The sequence below is a fragment of the Oncorhynchus mykiss genome, chromosome 2 (assembly GCF_013265735.2).
Source record: "Oncorhynchus mykiss isolate Arlee chromosome 2, USDA_OmykA_1.1, whole genome shotgun sequence".
In the NCBI taxonomy this organism is placed as follows: domain Eukaryota; kingdom Metazoa; phylum Chordata; class Actinopteri; order Salmoniformes; family Salmonidae; genus Oncorhynchus; species Oncorhynchus mykiss.
In genome coordinates, this window is record NC_048566.1 from 62,518,257 (window position 1) to 62,538,202 (window position 19,946).

General features: G+C 41.4%; 1 long non-coding RNA gene across 1 annotated transcript; it reads left to right on the plus strand.

The window, feature by feature from the left end:
* Positions 1–2,275: 2,275 nt before the first annotated feature.
* Positions 2,276–12,730, plus strand: LOC118941151. The gene is made up of 2 exons (XR_005037452.1): positions 2,276–2,359; positions 11,332–12,730. It is a non-coding gene; the product is annotated as an uncharacterized LOC118941151 (long non-coding RNA).
* Positions 12,731–19,946: the final 7,216 nt, after the last annotated feature.

Consider the following 19,946-nt stretch of genomic DNA (forward strand, 5'->3'; position numbering starts at 1 on the left):
AGTCGCCCAGGTACATTTGGGAAAATCGTGAAGGAGACATTTACATTTATATTGTATTTTTCTGCAAGAATATCGTCAAATCTGTATACTTGGACTTTGACTTACCAAATTTGGTGTCCTATAAGACATACTACACTCCTAATGATATAGTGAAGTCTGGTTACAGTCTAGGATCTCTGAGGGAATAAATACGAACGTGATTTGGTTGGTTGAAACAACGTTTAGGGTTAGATTCTCACAGATTCCTTTCTTTGCAAATTGAACAAGTGGAAATACAAAATCGATCATGCATGCTATATGGACCTTTTTAGTATATGAAAAAGGACTCTATCTAACAAAATGACACTTCATGTTATCTCTGGGACCCTTTGGATGATAAATCAGAGCAATATTTCAGAATGTAAATACACATTTCACATTCATCAAACCATCGTGGAGAAAAAAGTGTTTTGTTGTTAGGATCTCTCCTCAAACAATAGCATGCCATTTTATTCGCAGTAATAGCTATTGTAAATTAGACAGTGCAGTTATATGAACAAGAATTTAATCTTTCAGCCGATATAAGACACTTATATGTACCGACATTTGTTGTTTCTCTAAAATCTGCGATCATGACACACGGCACTGCATGATTTACAAATGTCCCGTTGACGAGAAGCCAATCCCTAAGAAGTTTCAGCCCAGCTGTTATGCAATTTTCTTAATTTTTTACCACTTTTTTTCTCTGGCCTCCATTGATTTAGTTACCTTAATTCTGGCAGTCCTACAAGGGTAAACTCCAATACATTTTGAACAAATTATGATAGAGACATAAGGTTTGGACCATTGGTTTTCGTAGAGGTTTATCTACACAATTAACATATTATTTTACCCATTGGTCAATTTAAAAAAAAATTACTTGGCAAGTTAGTTAAGAACAAATTCTTAGTTTCAATGATGGCCTAGGAACAGTCTTGATCAGGGGTAGAACCAAATATGTTTTACCTTGTCAGCTTAGGGATTTGACCTTGCAACCTTTTGGTTACTAGGCCAACACTCTATCCACTAGGCTACTTGCAGCCCTGAAATTTGGTAAAAGATGCACTTTGATTGGACACCCTACTCTCTAGTGATGGACTGGTCACATCCCACATTACCCCGACTAGTCATAGTGATTACAGGGGAAAACAGTCAGTTGATGACTTATGATCCTATCTGGGAGTCCATTGTGTGACGTGTCCTCCCCAAAGCACTGAGTTAATAGACTCAACAAACACTTTGGCCCTATTAAGTACTGCATGAGTCCCACTCCCTGCAGCATACCAGACCTCCACTTAATCATCGTCTCCCAGCCATGTTGAATATGTGAGCGCCCGCCGCATCCGGATATAATGTGCCTCTCTTAAGCCCCTTAGATCCCGTCATTATGTATCAATACTCCAATTCATTCCAGGGAGAGAAGTCTCCTATCTCTGCTCGCAGGGCCTCTGCAATAGTTAGAGAAACCATTTGTATGCAGATGTTTCAATTGAGATCAGATGGACAAGAGGCCATCGCCACATTTGTGGACAGGGATTGTCTGATGGAATGAGGACGTCCATAAAGGAGCATGTGTGTTGTGTTTTGGGATGTGCGGTAGACAAATGACTGCATTCAGCTTTAGTTACTCTTGTTTTCATATGCTGCCTATGGACAAGGTCCAGTTCGTCTAATAGCGGGCACGGGCAGAAATCACTAACTGTAGTCATATGTGAGTTCATCAGTCAAAAAACAAAACAAAAAATGATTGCACTTACCCAAAAACTGAAACCGCATTCATTTGCTGGTCTGCAAATGGAACTGAAGAATTTACATTCACAAAAAAATCTGACAGACGTGGCTTATGTCTTTAAGGGCCAGGGTATTATGTGCAGTTGAGAAAATACGACCAATGCATCTCTGTTCTATGTTAATAACTCACTGTATATGAGAGAAAGTTTTAGAACAGACAAATAAATGTAATTTAGTGAAGTAAAATGACATGTAATAACATTTTACGAGCATTATACATATTTTATTTATGTCCAGAGGCAAGGGCGTAGGAGCCCTAGGGAGACAGGGGGGAGACACAAGTCCCCCCCCCCCCCCAATGTTAGAAGCAGGTCAAATTAATAATTATCCAAAATTAATAATAATAATAATAGGCAAGAGTTTAATTTAGAAAAATGATTCCCCAGATTTGTCGAGGGACTTTTATTTTGAAAAAGCCTCTGTTGCTGGAACTTGTGTCACTTCCTCAGTCCCCACTGACTGCTTTGTTCTCACTCTACAAGCAGTGTGGCAGTGTGTGAATGAGAGAAAAAGCACTGTGCAGCACCACCTTCATTACTCACCGCACCGGGTAAAGTAATTGTTTTTGCAACAACAAAGTCAGTTTAAGTTAAAAAGTTTATGGATGTGAATAAACTTTGATATAGAACGAACATGAGCAACCATACGCTTTCTCCTGGCTAGTAGCTTGTTAGCTTTACATTTACAGTTTAGTCATTTTTAGCTGTGTCAGGATATATCTAACAAGCTAACGCTGGCTAGTTCTGGCATAGCTTGAATACATCTCAGTTCTCCAAGCTGATAGAGTTCATGGATAGATGATCTGTCATAGCGTGAATACATCTGAGTTATCATATATGATCTCTGATGAAATGATAGCATCTTAAGTCAAGAAGGTATGTATTGCATGTGTCAACTTCATGCAGGAGAGAGGCAGCCATGATGATGTTACATTTTTGATAATTGTGTAGAGCAGAGATTGATTCCTTTCAGTTTGAACTTTAATACCTACTTAACATGTTGTTTTTTTCAAAGTTAACTGTGTATTTTGCGGGTTATTATTACAGTATAATAACTGTATTTTAAGTTGAAAATATCACGTTAAGTTTCAAACCAAAAAGTATGTAGAGCAGCGGTATAAAAATACTAGGAAATGAATCATACAGTAGCAGAGAAAGAGTTCAAAATGGTTGTTTAATTTAATATATCCACATTAAGTCACACTGGCATTCAGTACTGTATGAATGGCCCTCAGACTGATGGACTATCAGAGTAAGTGCCCCTCTGCAAGGCCCCCCTTATCCTTGTACCTTTGCCCATTTGTAAGTTAACAATTTATCTCTATCCTTTTCTGGAAAGTCACTACAAATTAGCATTTAAACCCTGATTAATCCCCCCCCCCCCCAATCCTACCCTCCCCCAGCCTTATATAATTCATTTTAGTCTTATTTTCAAATACTTGTAGAAGGAATGACAGAGATAGACAATAATAACCTACATTTAATAGATTGTGCTGATTTCCATAGTTGTGTCACCGTTGCAAGTCTTAAGGCTATCCAGTAAAGTAATGTCAATGAAACAAACCGACTGTCATCCAAGTAATATTAATGTGTTGCTTTGTTGGTATTGATTTATTTCAGGTGATTTTGCCAGATGGGTCACAGTACTAACTTTGAACTCTTTGTCATTCCCTGGGCAATAGTTACGCATTTATCAAATGGCCGCAATTACGGATGGACCTCTCGACGCACACACACACACCCGCACCCCCCCCCGCTCCACTCCCTCTGAACAGCTGGGGGTGTTTGCTGTGTGAGTGGGTCACCTCCTCTCCACTCTCTCTCACACCATACCGTCTGTGTTTGTACCGTCTGTGTTTGCTCCGCGTTCCAGTTCAAACAGACAATGTTTCCATCCCCAGCTCATTCAACCATACTCAAAGCCTGGCTTTTGTTGCTAACACACACTGCGGCGAGAGAGAGAAAGCCTAAGAGCAGAGTTACTTGAAAAACAAGAGCCTCAGTTCATTGAGAAATCAATCGGAATCCTAGTAATGTACCGAATATGTTCTCTCAACGTTCTGTGTCATCTATTGACAATGTGTTGGTATTCCAAGCACTTTCTCACACCATATGAGCATGCTGAGTATGTCTTGGGTGCTCTGCAGAAGAGAGATATGTACAGCGCTAGGTCAAATAAATTATATTACTTTTCAGCTTGTTTCAGCATACGGTTTGCATCTCTTTCCCCTACGTCTCACTCTCTTACTGTAACATCTACCCTGTCCTTAATTGATTCTCACGGTTTATCTTTAACATTGTACTTGGGTGTTTTTAAGGATCTTATTCCAATATGGGATGGGCTGATATGTTTAGCAATAAGATTGTGGTTTTCTTTCTTGGCATTGCGACAAGGTACTTTCATTTATATAATCATAACGTTGATATCGGGGCCGGCAGGTCCTCTGTTATTGCCTCACGCCCAGTGATGGCTTGGCAACGCAGCAAGAGAGGGAGCCTTCTATTGGACTAACGTATTACTGCATGATTGAGAAAGTACAGCCAGTTTTTCCTGACTTCTAAGCCCATGCCATTCTCAAAGCTCAAGGGTCATGCGCAGTACACTACATACATAGTCGACAATTTGTTGAACAAGTTTACTTCAAAACCATTTGCTAGCTTTTATGCTACAGTATACTATTGCTACAGGGCAAAGGTTATAGCCAACACAGAGCCAACAAAAGTTTTCATGGTCAGGTCACATGGGCAGACAAAACTGCTGTTCCTATGCTTAAACACATAGTTTGAATATACTGTGCTGTACATCACAGCAGTCTACACAACACACTGTAACAAATTGCTGTTAATTTACAGCAACACATTTACAGTTATCTACTGTAATTCCATATTACAGTACAGTATTGTAAAGAGCAATGCATTATGGGGGCTCAATGGCATTCCACTACACTGCTGTGGGCGGGGGGGGAACTCTAGCTCATTAAAATATTTGGAGAAGTGCCTCGTAAGAGGCTGTTAGTGAGAATGCTGTACCCCACAAAACACAGTACTGTATTTTTATTTTTCTGAAAATCTTTTCTTGTAACTATACAATAATTTACTGGCTACTGTCTTGCCAGTAATTCACTGTAATTCACTACCACCCCACAGAATACAGTGCCGTACCATATTTTGGCAGCGCCAAAAGTCTTTTGGAACGCTAGTGGGTGCATGGTTTTGTTATTTCCATCTCAGGAACATATTTTGAGGCGTGCCTCGCAAGAGGTTATATTTGTTGCACCTGTTAGTGAGAGCGCTGTACCAAGTTAACTGAAATGTGATGGTAATTCCCTAGCAATTTATTGTGGACTGATCAGAGTGGTAGCAAGTCTTAAACTTTAATGGTTGAGTGTTTAGCCTTGTTGTTCTGTTCTGTTTTGCCCTTTAGTCACTGCCAGTTTGGAAGCCTTTGTTTAGGCCTCTACAAGTGATATAAAATACAAAATATTCATTCGTATGCTGTAATATATAATTACAAATTCACTTCTAGTAAATACTGTAATTGTATTACAATACAGTACTGTATTGCTGTTTTGCTGTATATGTACTGCACCATTCTGTAAATGATGGTGCAATGTGGAAAACAATTGTGGGAGGATTCACTGGCTCATTAACATACACTATATATACAAAACTATGTGGACACCCCTTCAAATTAGTGGATTTGGCTATTTCAGCCACACCTGTTGCTGACAGTTGTATAAAATCGAGCACACAGCCATGCAATCTCCATAGACAAAAATTGGCAGTAGAATGGCCTTACTGAAGGCTTACTACTGAAAGCTCAGTTACTTTCAACGTGGCACCGTCATAGGATGACACCTTTCCAACAAGTCAGTTCATGAAATGTCTGCCCTGCTAGAGCGGCTCCGGTCTACTGTAAGTGCTGATATTGGGAAGTGGAAACGTTTAGGAGTAACAAAGGCTCAGCCACAAAGTGGTAGGCCACACAAGCTCACAGAACAGCGTAAAAATGGTCTGTCCTCGGTTGTAACACTCACTACTGAGTTCCAAACTGCCCCTGGAAGCACAAGGACTGTTCATCGGGAGCTTCATGAAATGGGTTTCCATGGCCGAGCAGCCGCACACAAGCCTGAGAACACCATGCGCAATGCCAAGTGTCAGCTGGAGTGGTGTTAAGCTCACCACCATTGGACTCTGGAGCAGTGGAAACACGTTCTCTGGAGTGATGAATCACACTTCACCATCTGGCAGTCCGATAGATGAATCTGGATTTGGTGCATGCCAGGACAACGCTAACCTGCCCAAATGCATTGTGCCAACTGTAAAGTTTGGAGGAGGAATAATGGTCTGGGGTTGTTTTTCATGTTTCGGCGAGGTCCCTTAGATCCAGTGAAGGGAAATCTTAATGCTACAGCATACAATTACATTCCAGACGATTCTGTGCTTCCAACTTTGTGGCAACAGTTTGGGGAAGGCCCTTGACTCTTTCAGCATTCCCCGGTGCACAAAGCGAGGCCCATACAGAAATAGTTTGTTGAGATCAGTGTGGAAGAACTTGACTGGCCTGCACAGAGCCCAGACTTCAACCCCATTGAACACCTTTGAGATGAATTGGAACGCCGACTGCGAGCCATGCCTAATCGCCCAACATCAATGCCCGACCTCACTAATGCTCTAATGCTAATGCACTAATGGCTGAATGGAAGCAAGTCCCCACAGCGATGTTCCAACATTTAGTGGAAAGCCTTCCCAGAAGAGTGTAGGCTGTTATAGCAGCATAGGGGAGAACAACTCCATATTAATGCCCATGATTTTGGAATGAGATGTTCAACGAGCAGGTGTCCACATACTTTTGGTGTGTTTCGCCTTTTAAGTAGCTATATTTTTGTTGCACCCATTAGTGGGAATGCTGTACCAATTGAACAGAAATAGTTGAAGTCGGGAGTTTACATACACTTAGGTTGGAGTCATTAAAACTAATTTTTCAAACACTTTACAAATTTATTGTTAACAAACTATAGTTTTGTCAAGTCGTTTAGGACATCTACTTTGTGCATGACACAAGTAATTTTTCCAACATTTGTTTACAGACATTATTTCACTGTATCACAATTCCAGTGGGTCAGAAATGTACATACACTAAGTTGACTGTGCCTTCAAACAGCTTGGAAAATTCCAGAAAATTATGTCATGGCTTTAGAAGCTTCTGATAGGCTAATTGACATAATTTGAGTCAATTGGAGGTGTACCTGTGGATGTATTTCAAGGCCTACCTTCAAACTCAGTGCCTCTTTGCTTGACATCATGGGAAACTCAAAAGAAATTAACCAAGAATTGAGAAAAAAATATTGTAGACCTCCACAAGTCTGATTCATCATTGGGAGAGATTTCCAAACGCCTGAAAGTACCACGTTCATCTGTACAAACAATAGTATGCAAGTATACACAACATGTGACCATGTAGCCGTCATACCGCTCAGGGAAGGATACGTGTTCTGTCTCCTAGAGATGAACATACTTTGGTGCGAAAAGTGCAAATCAATGCCAGAACAGCAAAGGACCTTGTGAAGATGCTGGAAGAAACAGGTACAAAAGTATCTATGTCCACAGTAAAATGAGTACTATATCGACATAACCCGAAGGGCCGCTCAGCAAGGAAGAAGCCATTGCTCCAAAACCGCCATAAAAAAAGCCAGACTACAGTTTGCAACTGCACACGGGGACAAAGACTCTACTTTTTGGAGAAATGTCCTCTGGTCTGATGAAACAGAAATAGAACTGTTTGGCCATAATGACCGTCGTTACGTTTGGAGGAAAAGGGGGGAGGCTTGCAAGGATGGAAACTTATGTGGATATATTGAAGCAACATCTCAAGACATGAGTCAGGATGTTAAAGCCTGGTCACAATGGGTCATCCAAATGGACAATGACCCCAAGTTGTGGCAAAATGGCTTAAGGACAACAAAGTCAAGCTATTGTAGTGACCATCACAAAGCCCTGACCTCAATCCTGTAGAAAATTTGTGGGCAGAACTGAAAAAGCGTGTGCAAGCAAGGAGGCCCACAAACCTGACTCAGTTACACAAGCTCTGTCAGGAGGAATGGACCAAACTTCACCCAACTAAATGTGGGAAGCTTGTGGAAGGCAATCAAAAACGTTTGACCCAAGTTAAACAATTTAAAGGCACTGCTACCACATTCTAATTGAGTATATGTAAACTTCTGACCCACTGGGAATGTGATGAAGGAAATACAAGCTGAAATAAATCATTCTCTATACTATTATTCTGACATTTCACATTCTTAAAATAAAGTGGTGATCCTAACTCACCTAAGACAGGGAATTGTGAGAAACTGAGTTTAAATGTATTTGGCTAAGGTGTATGTAACCTTCCTACTTAAACTGTATGTGGCAGTCGTGCCCTAACAATTCAATGTGTATAGGGATCAGATTAGTGGCAGCAAGTCTTAAGCTGTTACTGGTTGAGTGTTTTACCCTGTAATTAGAGCCAGTTTGAAAGCCTTTGTTCAGGCCTCTAGAAGTGCAAGTGGTTAAAACAAAAGTAATCATACATATGCTCTAAAATACAGATAACCAACAGCCAACCTGCATGCACCAATCCCATGTAATTACAGTAAAATAAAAATATGATTACAGTAGCATTTCCTAGTGGGAAACGAAGCGTCCTGAAGCATTGACGCTTTACAGCCAATTGTTTCGAAAATAGGTTCATTACGCAAGGCTTTGATCAACACTGTGTACACTAGTGGCACCTGCTGGTCAAAAGAATTTAGAGCAGCCATTTATTATAGATGACATCCAACACTCCCTAGCACGTGCGCAGCGTAACCTTCAGACGTCATTCAGCATGTGCTTCTGATAAAGTGATACAGGCATCAAACGTAACATCAAGAACATTTACTTTCTAAGAGTATAGTTGGATAATTTTACAGTATTGTACTGTATCGTTGTTCTGATATTACAGTAAATTACAGGAAGATGGTGACAAGTTACTGTGAATATTACAGTAATTTACTTGGCACTTGCCAAGGATGGGCATCTTCTTCTGTGAGTTTTAACTGCGTTTGGCCTCCAATATGTTGCATTATCGACCCCAACTGAACTATAGTACAGATCTAGTACACTTTGGGATGCAAAAATATAATTAAGTTCAAATATACATAGATTTTAAGTTCCCTACCAATACTCATTAAAACCCATCGACAATGGCCTGAGAGGACAGGACACTACCACTCAACACACTCTGCAACTCTTCTGATGTCAAATCTCGTACCCCAAAAAATACTTCTCTGCAGCTGCCACCACAACATCTATTTTCTGTTATTTACATTCCATTTCTGCGGTACTGTTGATAGCCATTCCTATGAACGCTAAGAAGCCAATCTTACTGAAGCATATACCACTCATTGGCCTATCCCTCTGTGCTGGTACATATCTACTATTCAGAATCCTTCACCCTTGACTCGCCCTCTACTTTCTTCACTGCCTCAGTATACAACACCTTTTACACTACTCTGACTCTGGCCACCTCAACCTCTCTGTCTCGCACCGGACACTTCCCATCCCCAGCAAAATGTGCACCCCCTACAGTTGACACACACAACTTTATTCACCGAAATGACAAAATCCTCTATCCCATGCCCTCCTGCGCAGTTCCCACATCTTGAAATCTCCCTCCTACACACTTCTACGACCATAAACGTTGCACCTGATTCGCCACAAACGCCACAAACAGGATAACTAACACGAACTTGTCGGGTAAAGACTCTGACTCAAATACAAAACACCTTGAAGAACGGTTACAGGAACGTTTTACTTGCTATGACTGTGATATGCGTTATTTTAATCAACCTTAGCTAAGTCGCTCTGGACAAGAGCGTCTGCTAAATGACCAAAACGTCAATGTAAAAATGAACACTTACAAAGCACACTGCTGGGTATAATTCTTATGAGCTCCGCCCTCAAACTATTAGTATTTTGATCAAGTTTGGCTTCTTTGGGGGTGGTAATTAGATTTATACCCAGCAGTGTGCTTTGCAAGTGTTCATGTTTACATTTACGTTTTGGTCATTTAGCAGTCACTCTTATCCAGAGTGAATTCAACTATGGCAGATAAACGAGAACATTTCACTCATAGCAAGCAAAAATATGATTTCTGTTACCGAGAATGTTGTTATAGTTGTAAATTTACTGCTATACTATAAAAACATGTATTTGAATTACTGTATTCAAAATAAACTGTTATGCCATACTTGAGTTGCAATTAAGACAAATTAAGTACAAATGTCATAATAAGTATATAAACTATTGAAATACCTTTATCAAACGCATGTCACAGAAATACTGCCCATCGTTGGCACTAGCTGCCTGCACTGTAAATCTGCAACGGTTTCCAATCTACTGCGTTTCCGGTAATGCACTGTAAATTCTTGAAATACAACATGTTGCTGTTGTCAGGTGCTGTAAATTTGTGTTTCAATAAAGCCTTCTGTGCTGCCAGTAATTGACTGTAAAAATATTGATATAAAATATTTTACACTGCAGTATCTGAGTTGTGCTATTGTGCTTCTGACCTACAGTATTATACGTGAGGTGGATGTCCTAGCCTTCTTTAGTTCTAGTGTGACCTAGTGTGTGTGTTCTCTCTGGCCTCAGGTTTGGTATGGTGCTGTATGTCAAACACAGGTGCCTTTGTTGTGTCTGTCTGCAGTCCAGGAGAGTGCTTCTGCCTCCACAGGGCTTCACACACAAAGGAATGTTTAGAGGGATATATTACACACTGACTGCTTGTTTGTCTGGGACCTCGCAATAGCAACCTGACAATATCCCAGTCAAGTCAGGGAAGGATTTCAACCTCTACAGTAGAATGAATGTTGAACCTTTTTCACGGGATTTGTTGTTAAATGTTAGGACATGACTTTAAAAAAGACACAAAAAGTTCTCAATGTCTTCTAGCTACCATTTGTACTCAACACACACCCTATTTCAACCCCTGTCTTGTAGATGGTCCGTGGTGAACCCCAAGTTCCTCTCCCAGTGTTTGCGAGTTGATGAAAAGGCTGCTTTGTTGTGTTTCAGTAATGGAGCGTCACATTGAGCTTTCCTCACAGAAATGACTGTTATTTCAACTCAAGACAGTTTAGTGCTTGTGGTTTGTCTGTCTGTCCTCCTGTCTGTCTGTCTATTTGCCCCCTGGCTTTTCCTCAGCCATGTGAGACTGAGGATTTTCCATCCTCAGTTTCCGCAGTGACAGAAGAGTGACAGTCACTATGGGCGACCCAGATTCCCCACTGAGAGGCTGAAGTCTAGTGGAACTGCAAGCAGAAAGCCTGCTGGGGGTTTTGGTGACTGAAGGTCAAAGGACACATTTGGGTTCTGTTGTTGGAGTTTGTCTGTGGTTGCGGTGACGATTATTTTCTCCTCTCCCCTCCTCCTTGGCTATTTTGTTTCTTATTTTCATCTGTGTCGCTCAGTCTGCTGTCTCCATCTTGTTTCTCTCCAGTGTGTGGCCGAGGTGACAACAGATGGAGACGGACTCGGAGAGGGAGCCATTTTCAAGTCTACACTGAAGCCATTACCTCAGCTGCCACAGAGATGACAATGACATTTTCAGTCACCGCGTAACTCAGCTATAAACTGGAGCTGTTTGACATGAAAGGCATCTATTTCGTTTTATGTTGCTGTGGTGCATGAGTTCAATACATGTGTTTTCTTTGACAATTAAGAAGACAGTTTGGTCTGTAGTTAAACAATTACTCAGAGGCCACACTTAAGTGTAAAACAGACCACCGTCAGGTCCTGCATGCATGAGGCCTGTCTAGAGAGACTCACTGGGGAGCCAGTGATTATACAGTGTGATATGTTTATGTGGAATAAGTTGCAATGACTTCATTCCAGAGGCCCTCTTGAGGCCTTCTTTTTACACTGTAAAACAAGCTGGGATCAATAATTAGTATAGCAAGCATAACTCGGCAACAAATCAAATCAAATGTGATTTGTCACACACGCCGAATACAACAGGTTACAGTGAAATGCTTACTTACAAGCCCTATAGCCCGATAGTTAGTATAGTTCGTATACTGAGGCCCTCAGTAACCTATTAAAACCAGACGGCGATATACAAAACACAGCTTACCTTGTGACACACTGTCTAAGAAACGGTTAGTTTAGATAATACCTCATTTAGCCTCTGTTGCTGTGAATAAATAAATACAGATGCACATATAAATGCTGAAGTGACTGTTGTGAAGAGAGGCTAGAAATAGCATGCAGTGGCTCCAAACACTGTGTCCCTGGGAATTTATTTCTTCTTCACTGAATTTATTTGCTTTATGGTCAAATCGGCCACCTCCGTATCTGGCGAAGTCAATGTTACACCAGGGAGTGGTTGGCTATGAGTGGATTAAGACTTTTCCATTGACCAGCGGTTTACAGAGGTTATAATCTTGGGTCCCATTGAGTGATTTCCCGTTAAGCCCAGGAAAGCTGTCAAATGTTACTTACTGGAATCCAATGGAATTTGTAGCTAGCGCTGAGTCGTTGGCAGTGATGTACATGGACACAAAGCTCACAGGAAGTTGCAAATAGGACTGTCTGTGGACAATGAGGTTCTCTTTTATATAGTATTGAACAGAACAGAACAGAACAGAACAGGGCAATAAACTAGTATTTATTTTATCATGTTTTACTGAAAACATGGCTGTAATGGCTCCCAAACGTACACAGATCTGGCGCCGAGTGTTGTTGGACAGATGAATAATTTCTTAACCAAGAGATTTAATCATTTGAGGGATATATTGAAGCTAGCGGGTGGTGGGTCTAACCCTGGCAGTCTTGCATGATATTCAGACCTGCCTTTCATGCACATTGTCATTCTATGCATGATAAAATAATATATATCTCATCATGTCTGTGTGGTTCAATACAGCGAAGTCTTAAAGCAATGTGTTGTACACTATATGTTTCGATATTTAACCTCTTGTATTTTGTTGCCATTTTTCTGTTCGAATGTTTGAGTAGCTGGCCATTACTGTATGTTGGTGAATGCGCGCTTCTGTAACGCCATAGTAACACACACGCCCACTGCCATAGTCAAATATTTTCCATTCGAGCTGTCTTCATCACCCATGGAATGTCCTCCACCATTGCATTGAGAGATCAGTCAGTCTGCTTGTTGAGTAATGGCTCGAAAGAGAAAACCAGGTCGTCAGAGAGAAACGGAAGTAAAGAAGAAGCCTCCCCGTAGATGAAGACAGAGTAGGGCGAACAGATCTCAAATGGACTAAAATGGTCCAACATTTATTCAGGGAGAACGCTGTATGCCTAGCCAGTAATATCACCACAGATGAAGAAAGGTGATGTGTATTATGTGCTATAGGTGGGATGATTTTGCATTTGTTCTATTTTGAGAAGCCAAGTGGATAAACCTTTGCAGGAAATTCAAACGGCAGATCATACAGGATTCACACACACACACACACACACACACACACACACACACACACACACACACACACACATACACGCCTGCTCACACACACACACACACACACACACACACACACACACACACACACACACACACACACACACACACACACACGCCTGCTCACACACACACACACATACACACACACACACACACACACACACACACACACACACACACACACACAATGGAAGACAAGATCCATTAGATTTTACAATGCAACTTATTTTCAGCACAAGATTTGATTTAACGCCTTGAATTCATATGAAGTTTTATTAACAATGCCCACCTGAGGGTGCTATACCCTAAGTATTCACAGTAAGTTGAGCAGGAGGTCCTGATTCAAACGCCCCCAACAGTGGAGTGGATCTGAGCTGGAGGTACAACCGTCCTCCAGTCACTCCGCCATCTTAATTGCAGCGGTCTTAGTAGGAACGCCTCGCGCCATTATCGAGGCGTTTTCACGCCACATCGACGGCTAACTCGCCTTAATAACTGGGGCTTAATTTCTATGAAGTGTGAATAGGTGGGTGGGGTGGGTGGTGGTTCTGTTGACTTTTGACATTGTCTGTGTCAATTATTATCATAGCATATGCTTACTGTACACTAAAGACACTGGTTAAGAGCACATATGTTCCATATTCTTATTCTTATTTGCTACAGTCAGGCAACATGTGGAGGGTTGGGTTGAACTCACTGTCTGCATGTGATCATTTATCACTAATTTATAGTAAGCACTACCTTCCCTTGTCCTCAGGCTCACAGAGTATCTGGATTTGTTTTTTTTTAATATTTAAAACTGTATATCAACCCCAGTATTTTCTCAGTTGGTCGTTGAGACCTTTCTCTGAGACTGCTGTTGTGTGCGCCAAATGGCAGACTATTCCCTATAGTGTTATGGGCCCTGGACAAAAGTAGTTCACTATTAAGAGAATGGGTGCCATTTGGGATGCAGACCTGGTGTTGCATAACACAAAGTCTGGTGAAAGCCTCATCTCCCCCCACCCTCAACTCCTCTCTCCCCCTGACTGGGTACTTTGATTCCCCCTTCCATCTCTTTCTGTCTCACTGTTAAAGTGGGTCTAAACTTACAGATTTAGCCTCGGTTTCAGTCGTTCCTCACTAGGAAATGCAACTAAGAACGAGATTTGGGTCGCGAAGGCGTGTTTTGATGTGGGTGTCTCCTATGTGTGTGTGTGCTTGCATGTGGGAAGTGTTTGTACATTCACTCTGCCAAAACAGTATACAGTTACAGTCATTCACCCTTCTAGATAACCTGAAACAGCCTAACTACAGTTTGTGTCTGGAAGTAGCCAACTTCTTTCTCCAATTACCTTCAGCCGGGCCGGTGTGCAACCGTGGCAGAGTTGGAGCTGACTTTGGATAGATCTCTGGGGCTAGTTAGGAACCGTCAACAGGGGCAGTTCCTAACTAGCTACTTACATGCATACTTTTCCCTCTGAAGGTCTGCTGAACGCAAACTTGAACATTGTGAAAATTCTGTGCAACTTCCAGCGTGCGTTGGCTGTGAACACTGAGGCTGTACCTGCTTTAAGTTACAGTTTCAACAGTGGCCATGTAGGCTACTGTGGCTATTTGGTTGTATTGTAGGCCTACCAGAGTGTCCTACCATCAAAAACAGTCAAATACATTAACTTGTTCATCCACTTGTTCTTCAGATGAGGAGGTGACTGAAAATGTTGTTGCAAGAAACCACTTTACAAAATAAATTATTACAGAGAATCACAAATGATGCTACTCTCTGCCTATTGGCTACTTAGCTTATTCAAGCCTGTCTCAAAATACAACACAAGACAAAAGAAATCTAAATGTACACATTTTGAGCTCTTGTAAGAAGCAATCACTCCCCTATTGCTGACTACAAATGATCTATAACTGGGCTAATAGCTCACTAAATAGCAATGTATTTTAACAAAATGTGCACATGCAGCTCTTGCTTTGATCCTAAAACAATCTACTCACGACCGCTCATGCTGTAAACAGAGTCCAGTTCAAGGTAAATATCACAGATCCATATATGGCAATGATCTATTTTTATATAGGTTTACTGCAGCTTTGATTGTTTATGCTGCACTGGTCTATGTACAGTACGGGCTGCGTAGTGCGTGTCAATGCAATAGAATCCTATCCAATGTATTCAACATCTCTTGCATACTTTGTTTTGTTTCGGTATGTTGCATTGAAAGTGACTAATATTGTGTTGATTCAATCACAATTGCCACAGTAAAGGGAAACATTAATAGTGTTAACAGGGAAAACTTTAGAACAGTGGTCACCAACCTTTGAGTCAATAGTCAAAATGCAAGCCGAGATCTACTGCTCAGATTTTTTATTAACGTGACTTAAAAAGTGTAGGCCTATGCGATATTAACCAATGAAAAACAGTACTGTAGCAATGAGGTTTGTAAGCTATAGGTCCAATACATTATCACCTCATATTTATTGAATTGCCCTGTCAAAGCAATGTTGTTCGGGCTATTTTTGTAAAAAAAAAAAAAAAATTAAACGAGGTAGGCTACATGATTACACAGGTAGTAGATCTGTTGTTGTATTACTTGTGAAGCACAGCTGAGTGAGCATACACTTAAATAATTAGCTTTTTATTTTCATATGCCTGCATCTGATGGCCAGTCTCAGTGGAGGGAAAAGAGCAGCAGACTGAGGGGTCCGCCTCTCAACATCCCTCCGCTCTTCCATTCCTCCACTGACACTGACCAGAAAGTATCCCTATCCTCCTACTGATGGCAAAACTCAAGAAGCATCTGCCTCATGCACAAATTCATGTTATTACTCCTATGAACAGAGAAAGTCAAATATCCCTCGATATTTAAAAAGACTCAAGCGGCTAATAATAATAACAACGCAAGCCTGTCGAGTTGATACACTTCCCTACTCATTCATGACTCCTGCACTGCTTGAGTGGGGCGCTGAGTGGAAATGAGAAGGACATGCATTTTAGGGCTTATTAAAGTGTTGACAGCGCTGAGTAAGAACTTAAACTTGAACTCGCTCATAAGAACAGCGTCTCTTTGCTGTATTCGTTGACGGTTTCTGTAATATACAGGTATTAGCACACTGAGGCAGGGATGTGGTTGCAACATCAGATGTCATGGGTCAAGTGGAAGTACAGATGATCACGAGGAGTAATTAGTAACAGCGCCACCCTCATGCCCTCCAGGGAAGTACATGTACATACATGACATTTCCCTTCTTTTTTTAGTATTTAATGTTCTTTCTTTCAACTCAGTGTTTCACATTGAAACAATATGCAAAACAATAATATTTTTTCAACATAACCTAAGATATCAAAGTTGTCATCACATTGTTATTGTTAATGTATTTTCAATGTTATTATTATTATTTTTTTTAACAGTCTTTTCAATATAGTCTTTTCAGTACTGGTAGCATTTTGGCATTCTGATAGCGAAATCATAGCGAGTTGATTTCACTGGTGTGTCAGTGTCTACATTGTTGCTTTCCACTGTTTTGTTTTCGTGTTGTTGGTGATGGAGAACCCACTAGTGAGTAGTTTTCTTCCAGGCTAACACTTGTTTCAGGTTCTCTTTCCACAGGATAAGGTAAGTCCATTATGGTGTCTCTCTGGGTGTGTTGTTTCGTGTGTTTTTAACAGGAGTCTCCGGTTCCTTCTGTAGATTCTCTCTTGTTTGGTGTTTGTACTACGTATGACCTTGGTTGGTCGTGTTTTTCAGGTACAATTGCTGGTTGCCATTTGCTATCTTATCTGATCCTGACTCGTTCTCCTTCCTTCATGACCAAAAGCTTACGTGTGCCTTGGTCAAATTAGTTTTCTGTCTCTGTTGTCTGCTTGTAAAACGGCTCCTAACAATTTATTCTTTATTTATTTTTTATTTAATCTTTATTTAACCAGGTAGGCTAGTTGAGAACAAGTTCTCATTTACAACTGCGACCTGGCCAAGATAAAGCAAAGCAGTTCGACACATACAACAATGCAGAGTTACACATGGAATAAACAAACATACAGTCAATAATACAGTAGAAAAAAGTCTATATACAGTGAGTGCAAATGAGGTTGGATAAGGGAGGTAAAGGCAATAAATAAGCCATGGTGGTGAAGTAACTACAATACAGCAATTAAAACACTGGAGTGATAGATGTGCAGAAGATGAATGTGCAAGTAGAGATACTGGGGTGCAAAGGAGCAAGATGAATAAATAAATACAGTATGGGGATGAGGGAGTCGGATGGGCAATTTACAGATGGGCTATGTACAGGTGCAGTGATCTGAGAGCTGCTCTGACAGCTGGTGCTTAAAGCTAGTGAGGGAGGTTTTTGCAGTTCGTTCCAGTCATTGGCAGCAGAGAACTGGAAGGAAAGGCGGCCAAAGGAAGAATTGGCTTTGGGGGTGACCAGTGAGATATTACCTGCTGGAGCGCATGCTAAGGGTGGGTGCTGCTATGGTGACCAGCGAGCTGAGATAAGGCGGGGCTTTACCTGGCAGAGACTTGTAGATGACCTGGAGCCAGTGGATTTTTTGGCGAGTATGAAGCGAGGGCCAGCCAACGAGAGCGTACAGGTCGCAGTGGTGGGTAGTATAAGGGGCTTTGGTGACAACACGGATGGCACTGTGATAGACTGCATCCAATTTGTTGAGTAGAGTGTTGGAGGCTATTTGTAAATGACATCGTCAAAGTCGACGATGGGTAGGATGGTCAGCTTTACGAGGGTATGTATGGCAGCATGAGTGAAGGATGCTTTGTTGTGAAATAGGAAGCTGATTCTAGATTTAATTTGGATTGGAGATGCTTAATGTGTGTCTGGAAGGAGAGTTTACAGTCTAACCAGACACCTAGGTATTTGTAGTTGTCCACATATTCTAAGTCAGAACGGTCCAGAGTAGTGATGCTGGACGGGCGGGCAGGTGTGGGCAGCGATCGGTTGAATAGTATGCATTTAGTTTTACTTGCATTTAAGAGCAGTTGGAGGCCACGGAAGGAGAGTTGTATGGCATTTAAGCTCGCCTGGAGGTTAGTTAACACAGTGTCCAAGGAAGGGCCAGAGGTATACAGAATGGTGTCATCTGCGTAGAGGTGGATCAGAGAATCACCAGCAGCAAGAGCGACATCATTGATGTATACAGAGAAGAGAGTCGGCCCGAGAATTGAACACTCTGGCACTCCCATAGAGACTGCCAGATGTCCGACAACAGGCCAACCAAACAATCTCTTTGATGTCAGAATCTTTGTCTTCAGCCTTCTTGCCATTAGTAGTTGTGCAGGTGAGAGACCTACTTCATCCAGGGGTGTGTTTCTGTACTGAAGGAGAGGTATGTAGGATCTCCGTTGCTGTCTTGTGCTTTTTTTCAACTGGTTCTTCACAGTCTGAACTGCTCTCTCAGCTTGGCCGTTTGGCAGTGAAGACAGTTGGTGAATTCAAATGTTTGAATTCCCAGCTGGTAGAGAACTCTGAAATTTCTTGACTCACCAACGGTCTTACATTGTCGGAGCACAAAACGACGGGTACCCCATGCCTTGCGAATATGCCTCATGACTTTAGTGCTGTAATGATGTGTTTACTTGTTGTCCTACTGAGCTTGGAGATTTCTGGGTATTTTAAGAAGTAATCCACGCATAGAAGATATTCTTTGTCTCTGTAATGGAAGAGGTCCACTCCAATTTTGGTCCAAGCTCTCTCTGGGACTGGATGAGACATGATTATTTTTGTGTGTGTTGCAGACTGCACATTTTGTTACAACATATTCAGTATGTTTAGGCATGCCTGGCCAGAACAGAACATCACTTGTTCGTTCCTTACATTTGTGTGCTTTATTGATTTTTTCCCCATAATTTCATCTCTCATTTTCTGAGGAATGACACGTTTTTAACTTTTGAACAGCAGTCCATCCGAGTATGTCAAGTCCTTTCTGAAGGTCCAGTAGTGCTGTATTTGCTTTGCAACTTTCCCTCACGTTTATGGCCATAATTTCTTAACTGTTTCTGTGAACAGTCTTAACTCTTCATCTTCTGCTGTTGCTGTTTTGAATTGCTGCAGTTTCTCTTCGGAAACCAGGACGATGATGAGCGATGTGGTTTACATCAATCTCACCATCCAGCAATTTCTCTCTCTGCTCCTTCAGGCACGCTCGCTCAGTGATGTGCTTCACCTTTCCTGGTTTGTATGTCACATGTGAACTGTATCTCTGTAGTCTCATCAGCATGCTCTACAGTCTGGCTGGTGCTTTCTGGAGCGACTTCTTGAAGAAAGTTTCCAAGGGCTTGTGGTCTGACTCCACCAGGATCAGTTTTCCATACAGGCATTGATGAAACTTCTTGCAGTCATTACACTAATCGCCAGTAGATCTTTTTCGATCTCTTTTGATAGTCTGTGAGGAATCTTAACCCATATGCGATTGGCTGACCATCTTGCAGGATCACAGTTCCCAAGCCTTCTGAGCTTGCACCCACAGATAGTCCCTGTTATTTTATATTTTTATTTTTTTACATCGTAGTACTTTAACACTGGTGCATTGCTGACAAGAGTTTTCAAGCTTTTGAAGCTCTGACTCCCAGTGCCACTGAACTTCTCGTTTCAGCTGTTGTCTCAGTGGTGCGCAGACATCTGAGATATTT